Genomic DNA, 8,215 nt, shown 5'->3' on the forward strand with positions numbered 1-8,215 from the left:
TGCAGAGAGTTATCTTTTGATTCCACTCTCATTGTAGAAGATAGTAAATTGATCATAGATAAATTCACCTCCTCTATCAGATCTTAAGCACTTTAGTTGTTCACGTGTTACCTTCTCAACTCTTACCTTGTATCATTTCAACATTTGGAATACATCAGGCTTTTCTTTTAGATATAGTACAAACATCATCCTTGAGTAGTCATCAACAAACAAAATGAAATAATGATCAACATAATCACTTTGTCCCCCCTCATAGGACCACAGAGATTAGTTTACACTAACTCTAATATACCATTAGATGAGTAGGAATTTCTTGAAAAACTTGACTTTTTTCATCTTACTAAACTAACATTCCTTACACATAACTTTATCAGGCTTACTTAATCTTGATAAACCTCTTAGTCTTCTTATCTTGCTAATTTGATCAAGCTATCAAAACTTACATGATAGAACCATTTATTCCATAACCAAAAATCTTCAATTCTTGCAATAAAACATGTAATTGCAATAAAATTTAGATAGAATAAGTTGCCTCTAGATTGATCACAGTAGCATCATAAATCTTCACCTTTTAGTTCTAAAACTCTAGTCAATGCCTTATTTAATTTAGTTGTGTCACACTAAACAAATTATATTCAATCCTTGAACCCAAAAATAATTATCACACTTGATCTTTTCATTCAACACAATAGATCATTTTCCTTTTAGAGAACATGGAGCATCATTTTCAAGTTTAATAAAACCACTATCATATTCTTCTATGTTTTCAAACTTTTCAATATCACCAATCATATGATGTGATCAACCACTATCAATTATCCATGTATAAGTTTTTATGACTTTATAAATAAGGGATTTCTCATCTTCATACCTTTCTTCTTCTAAGTCATCCTTCATAGAAACATAAACTACTTCCTCACCTTCATTTAAGCCATCAGATTCATCATTGGTTTTGACCTTCCTTGGCTAGGTAGAATGACTTCTTTTGTTTATCCTTGTTGTCTCTAGACCTTTGGTATTGGTTCTCCTTCTTATCATTTTTTTCATTTTTAGGACTCTTGGATGCAATATGACCAATCTTGTTGTAACTAAAACATTTTAGAGGTTGTTTAAATTTATATTTTTCTTTTCCTTTTGGTAATCTCCTTGCAAGTAGTGTTTCCCATTCTTATTTTTCTATTTCCTCGGATAATATGATGTCATAGTGACTTTCACCTTGACTCTGGTGATTTTCTCTTTATCTTTCCTTTCTTGAACTACCAATGGTTAGAGATGTCTTGAAATTAGTTTCAATCTTGCTAAACTATTATCAAAGTTACTAAGCTCAAATCCAGTCAGTTTACCAATTAAAGCATCAAGGGTAACAAGATTACTTGTTTTGGATCTCAATCCTTAAATAGCAGAGACTCAAATAGCATATTGAGGTAATAGGGTTGTATGCTTTCTCTTACTACATAATCTACATTTATGGTTCCACCAACACCATTGATAGCACTCACCACTTCCTCGATTTTGAAATTTTATTGTGCAATATTTTCACCTTCTTGCATTCTCATCTAAGAATTTTTTCTTCTGAGACTATCAACCTTTACCTTATGTACATGTTGATCACCTCCATAAACAAGTACAAGTTATCCCACATTTCCTATGCAATAGCATGGTTCTCAATATCATCAAATTTAGCATTAGTCAAGGAAGAAGTTGTCTCAATCATTATAGTGTTATGTTGATGCTTATCTCTCATCTTCTAAACTATCATAGGTCCAAGAGGTGGTGTATTGTAGTAATTCTCTAGATAGTATAATGCAAAATCTCTAATCCTAGATAGGTATAAACTCATCCTACTTTTCCATGTTTGATAGTTATTTTTGTTCAACTTGGTTACTTCTCTCTTATATGTCTTTGTATCTTAGCTCAAGTCTTTTAAAATTTCACCTCAAGTCTTCTTCAAACTCTTCCTTTCTAGCTAATCAATACATAATCTTAATCTCATTACTTTCCTTCACTTGATTCACAATTTTCTTCAAATATATTCTACTTAGTGTACCCTTTTGTACTCGCTCGACTATCAGTAGCAATGACCTTCTTGTTGATCCTTTATATAGATAATTTTTTGTGACTTAATATCATTCATTAGGGTTTCTTTGAATTAATCTCATCCATTTAGTCAAATATCAATTCACACTCAATGTATTTTTCACTCAAAAAAAAATTATGAATCTTCCCAGATCAATCTCACCTTGGAACTTGAACTTTTCTTAGATCTTGAGCCAACAATTAAATCTTCATCATTGATTTGTACCTAACTATTTCCTTCTTTTGATTTTTCTAACAAACTTTTCTCTTTCCTTATAATCTTCTAGATCATTCCAAATCATCACTTAATGTCATCTCTTAATTGATTTTTCCAAAACTATTCTTCTTTACTAACATGTCCTCTTGTACAACCAAACAACTCTATTTCCTCGGATAAGACTTGTTATTTAGTGAAAAATATCTTCTTTATAACACTAGCACATATTTGGTTTACTAACATATGTTCTATATACTTCCACTAATTAACACCTTTTCTTATTGACCACCATATCTAGCTTGGTAGTGCATAGTGATTCCTTGTCTTTTCACTTCATAATTTCAATCCTTTCTTACTAAAAAAATGACAAACTTGTACATCATTACAACCCTTAATCAAATCATGTAAAACAATCAAACCAATATAACCTTGTCAAAGACTAATTCATCAATTGCCCATTTAAGCTCATGCACTTAACATCACTTCTTCATTTCATCTTCTATCTTTACCAATCATTATTGTACTCAACAACATATATTTCAAATTGATATGGAAACTTACATAAATTGTTAACTCAATAGACTTGACATGAATGACAACATAACAACTAATCCAATTCTTCTGCATACCTTTCATTACTTGAATATCTAACCTTGTTCATCATCAACGTCACTTTGGTTAACAATATCAGCTGGAGTAGCAAATGTTGTTGAATTTCCTTTTCACCTTTTTATCAATACTCCTACAAGAAGATTTCCCTGCATGTACACTATTTTTTGTTGTTGAATTCTAAAAAATACATTGGGTGAATTTTGGAGTGTGGAGTTTATTGCAAATGAATCATTATATTATGTTATGCATATTTGTTTTTATTTCTCTATGTTTTGGTAATTTTTATAAAGATGAATTTTTTTTTTCTTAACTCTCCTCCCAAAGCTATGTAGGAATTTGTCTACCACCTTAAATTTCATTTATTATTTATATATACATGGTTGAAACATAGGAAAAGTTGGACGGTGGTTCAAATTGTCTTAATCCTATGTGATAGCTATGGGATACAACCACTTATCTAGACGAAACATCAATAAACATTCCTAGCACAATATGTAAAATTAACATTTGAACACATGTGAAAAGTGTCCTATCTAGGAACTAGTAAGATGTAGTCTCCTATTCACAACACAATGGAGAAATGGTTAAGAAATACTAATGTTTGTGCTTGCATACCCTTAAGTGCAACTTAAGGAGAATTATTAAAAAATGGAAACTCATAAAATACTAGAATGAGTCTCAAATATTAGCCCATTTTAGGTACCTATTCACAAATTGTATCTCTCAAATAAAAAGAAAACAAGAAAGCCTAGCGGTAAAAGACTTCTCTTTAAAAGAGACAAAGATTAGATATATGAAATAACCAAGGATCACAAATAGATGAGCATCCAACGATCTAAGGGAAATCTTGTATAACCCAAAAATATGTTTACATCTAGTTTTAATTTGGTATGTTTGCATTTCTAGATACCCATTTGGGGAAAATAGAGATTCCAACTCTCATATTTCTATTGTTACTTTTCGTGGTTGGTATTTTAGTGCACCATAGGATATGTGCAAATGCAAAAAATAGGTTTTTTTAATAGAGCCATAATTATGAATAATTAAAGAGTGTAAATTGGAGGGCAAATTTTAACTAAAATTTCAAGCACTCTAGAAAAAGAATCATGTCAAAAGGTTTCACGATTTGAAAGTTATGGTTGTTTTAAATTTCTTAGAGACCTTATAAGAATGTTGTGGAGTCACATTTGAGGCACTAAACTACTTAATACAGCCCCAAAAGATGGGGTCTAAGAAAAGGAATCCCAAAGGGCTATAAAAGGCTCATAGAGATTTTTGGAAATGTAAATGGTACATCTATCAAATTCTGGGATCAAAAGTTTTGCCTCCTGGAAGTTGGATTGCTTTTTCTAGGACCTATTTTTGGACCAACTTCTAATTTGAATTCTAGCACCACTTTTTTGGCATTGGAAACCAAATTTCAAAATGTAAATTGTATTCCTAACCCTAAACATAAGATGAGCTACTTAAGGCCCATTCTTGAGGTGTTAAGGTATTTTTTGGTAGAGTTTGGGAGAAGGTACCATGAGAAAGGTTTTTGTCCAAAATATGATTGTAGGTCATGTAGTTGGGTATTTTTTTTGTAATGCATATAGTGACTTCTTGTTTCAGATAATATAAGTCTTATATTCTATTGTGTTCATTTTGTCTCAAGTTGTTCCCTTATCAACCATTACAAAAAAAACTACTTTGAGACTCTATCATTAGCATGTGATTCTTGCATAAGTGTTCTAGAAATCATGTTGGGAGGAGGGGGACTTTAATTCTATTATGACCCTACAAGATTGAAAAAAAAGGTGTACTAGTCTCTCATATGAAAGCTTTTTCAAATTAAAATGAGTTTTTATCAAAGAATGGCCTCATATATTGTACCCTTGCTAAAGATAAATTTACTTGGACCTATAAAGGAGACCATTTCACACATATTGTTGAGAGGATCTATATATTTTTCTCAATCTTGAATGGATTGCAAAGTATGGTCCTTGCATGTCTCAAATTCTTACATTATTAGGATCAGGCCATTTTCCTCTTCAACTATCCATGGCTTTAACTACTCCTTGAAGGAGTCTTAGGTATAATCCATGTTTGAAAATTTGTGGTTTAGGGACACCTCTTTTCTCCCTCTTTTAAAGTCTTGGTGGCCTAGCATACCTCTTATCTTGGGTTAGAAGCTAATATTGAAAACAATTGAGTCTTGAAATGAGGAAATTATTAGCTTAGGCAATAACCCACTTTCATATCATAAGAAAAAAAACTCTAACATGAATATGAAGAGGTCCTAATGAGAAAAATATTATAGGACACAAAAATCCAATAGAATTTTTCTAAAACATGGTGATACAAATACTTCTTTGCTACATGCCTCAACAAAAGCCAAATTTGTTCAACATTTAATTTGCAAAATCATGGATCCATCTAGTATCATTTTAATATAGCCTAGTAAAATTCAAGATTAGTTTGTTCATTTATTTTCTTCATTATTCTCTACACATTATCATGATTTAGTTTTAGAGGCTACAACTAGAAAAAACATGTTTAGGAATATCCTCAAGCTTGTATCAAATAAAGATAACATTGCCCTATCAAAAGCTTTCTCTCTAAAAAGTTTAGAGTTGTGGTTTTATCTATGGGCCTGGATAAGGCTCATGGATTTGATGGTCTAACTCCTCTTTTTCTCCAAAAATGCTAGGTTTTATTAGTATTGAGGTATGGCAAGCACTAGAACAAGCTACGAAAAGTGGTAGCATGATCCAGTGCTTCAACAACACTATGATTACTCATATTCCCAAGAAAAATGGTTTGGTCTCACTTATCAATTCCAAATTATTCCACTGTGTAATATTATCTACTAAAAAAACTATAGCTAGAAGGTTAGTTGTTGTCATCCCCTAAGTTGTCTCAGAGGAACAACAAGGTTTTGTTCTAAGAAAGGAGACTTCTAAAGGGGCACTATTGGCATATTGAAACTCTAGCAGAATAATGAAACTCTCTATACTATCAAATGCCAAAAACTTTAGGAAATGATTATTAAGTTGTATATGATTAAGGCTTAAGATAGAGTAAACTGGAAATCCCTACACCAAGCTCTCATGAATTTTGGTTTTTCACCAAAGTATTGTAAATGGATACTAAATATCAAAACTATGGATAAATTCTCTATAATTATGAATGGTCAATTGTGTGAATTTTTCCCTTCATCTCAATGTATTAGTCAAGAGAATCCCTTATCTGCTTACCTATGTGTTGAGTCACTCCATAGCAGTGATTCATGATGAAAACTTATAGAAAGGTGTTAATTTTCCTTATTCACATATTAAAGTAACTCATACTCTCTTTTTTATTGATACCATTTTGTTTGGAGAAGCCTCCATGAGAAAATCCAAGGCCACAGAATAAATATTGGACAACTACTATCTTATTTTGGGTCAAAAAAATCAATGTTGACAAATCTTTAAAAAAAAATCTTCAATTGTCCCTCTCAAATTTTAACAACTATCTCTATTTTGGGGGGCTTCAAACAAGAGAATCTCCAAGCATACACTTTGTCATTCCTCTATTTTCAAGTAGAAGAAAATTTTCCTTTTGGGAACTCATTATGGAGTTTGTCCAAAATAGAATTGCTTCTTACAAAAGCTCCTAATAATCTCTTGTAGGAAGAATTCTTATGATCAAATCAGCATTGGAAATCATTCTTAATGATATAATATAATCTCTCATGATTTCTTTAGTGATTCAATCCTCTATAGAATCAAATTTGAAGGGATTCCTCAAGAAATGGAATAAAGACCCACAAGATACAATTTATCTCTTCGCTTGGGACAAAGTTTGCACTCCAAAGAAACTTAGGGGCTCAATGATTCATAAGTTATAAATTATAAATATTTCTCTAGGTGTAGAATTAATTTAAAACATTTAATCAAATCATAACTCTTAGTGGACATTCATTCCAAAAAATAAATATCTATATGTAGAGATCTAGGAAGGGGTTCCTATTGGGTGTAATCCTCCTTCTAGATCACATATGTGGAATTTTATGATTAGATGCAAAGAGGTGTTTCTTCACCATCTCACCTTAATTATATATGATGGTAAATAAAGCATACATTTTGGAAGAACCTTAGAATGGTTTTCCTTCTTTAAACACAATAGATTCTCTCTATTGAGCTAAAGAAATGTTGATAGTCTTATGGGGTTCAAAAGTGAAAAACTACCTTTTATCATAAATTGTAAAGGGATGTTAAAATCTACCTAGAAATATCTCTTGGTCACTCTCATTTATGATGATTAGTAGGTCAATCTCACAAATTTTCTTTAACAAAGGATTATCCACTTCAAAGATATTTAGAACCATCTTGTTTGCTCCCCCTCAAGCTTAGGTAACTATATAATCAAAAAATATTATCAAATCATTTCCAACACATCCCATTACAAGATCAAATTGCTAACTCTTTATTGGGATATAGGAGTTCATTTTATCTACAGAGGACTCTTTTACTTGGTTATCTCTAATGAGCTAGAATAATTATGAGTGATTGGATGAAATATAACCTTCATAGGTTTGTCCCTTTAAGTGAAGAACTTTATAAGGTGTGTGAACATTGGTTTCCTCTCCATCAACATTCATTAGTGCTAAAATTTGGGTAGTATCCAACACCATTCTAATTTAGAACATTTAGTGGGAATGAAATCAACATAAATGTCATAATAATGAAGTCAATCCTCTTGTAGTAATTATTCATAAAATTGAATCCTCTATATATAAATTTGTTGATGCTTATTGCATCAAAACCAAAAGTACAAACCCTTGTTTCATTTACATCACTCTATCATATTCTAAAAAATAAATCTCATCATTCTTCCTTTGACATGTATATTGTTCAATAATAATCTAAATAAAATTGGCAAGAAAGAGATTAGGTGGAACTCTCCAGCTCATAACTTTATAAAGTAAAACTTTGACAATGCCTCTAAAGATAACCCAAGCATCTCTATTATTGGTGCTAATTTGAGACACTCTAAAGGAAGTATATGTATTGCATTAGATAAAAAGATCCTACATGACACAAATAATATTCCATAGGAAATAGCTCTCCTAGCAGGAGTAAAAGTTACAATCTCCCTTATGGTAACAAACTTATTTATTGAAGATTATTCCCATAATATTATTTTTATCTCTTAATAAATTTGAGTTCCCCTACTTAAGAATATATTATATTTTTCATGAAGTGTGGGGTCTCCTCCCCCTGTTTGACCAATTCCAAAACTTTTGTTGCTACAAGGAAGCTAACAATGTTGTTGATACTTTAGAAA

Source organism: Cupressus sempervirens, chromosome 3 (genome assembly GCF_028749045.1).
Source record: "Cupressus sempervirens isolate cs-2001-9-10 chromosome 3, ASM2874904v1, whole genome shotgun sequence".
Taxonomy (NCBI): Eukaryota; Viridiplantae; Streptophyta; class Pinopsida; order Cupressales; family Cupressaceae; genus Cupressus; species Cupressus sempervirens.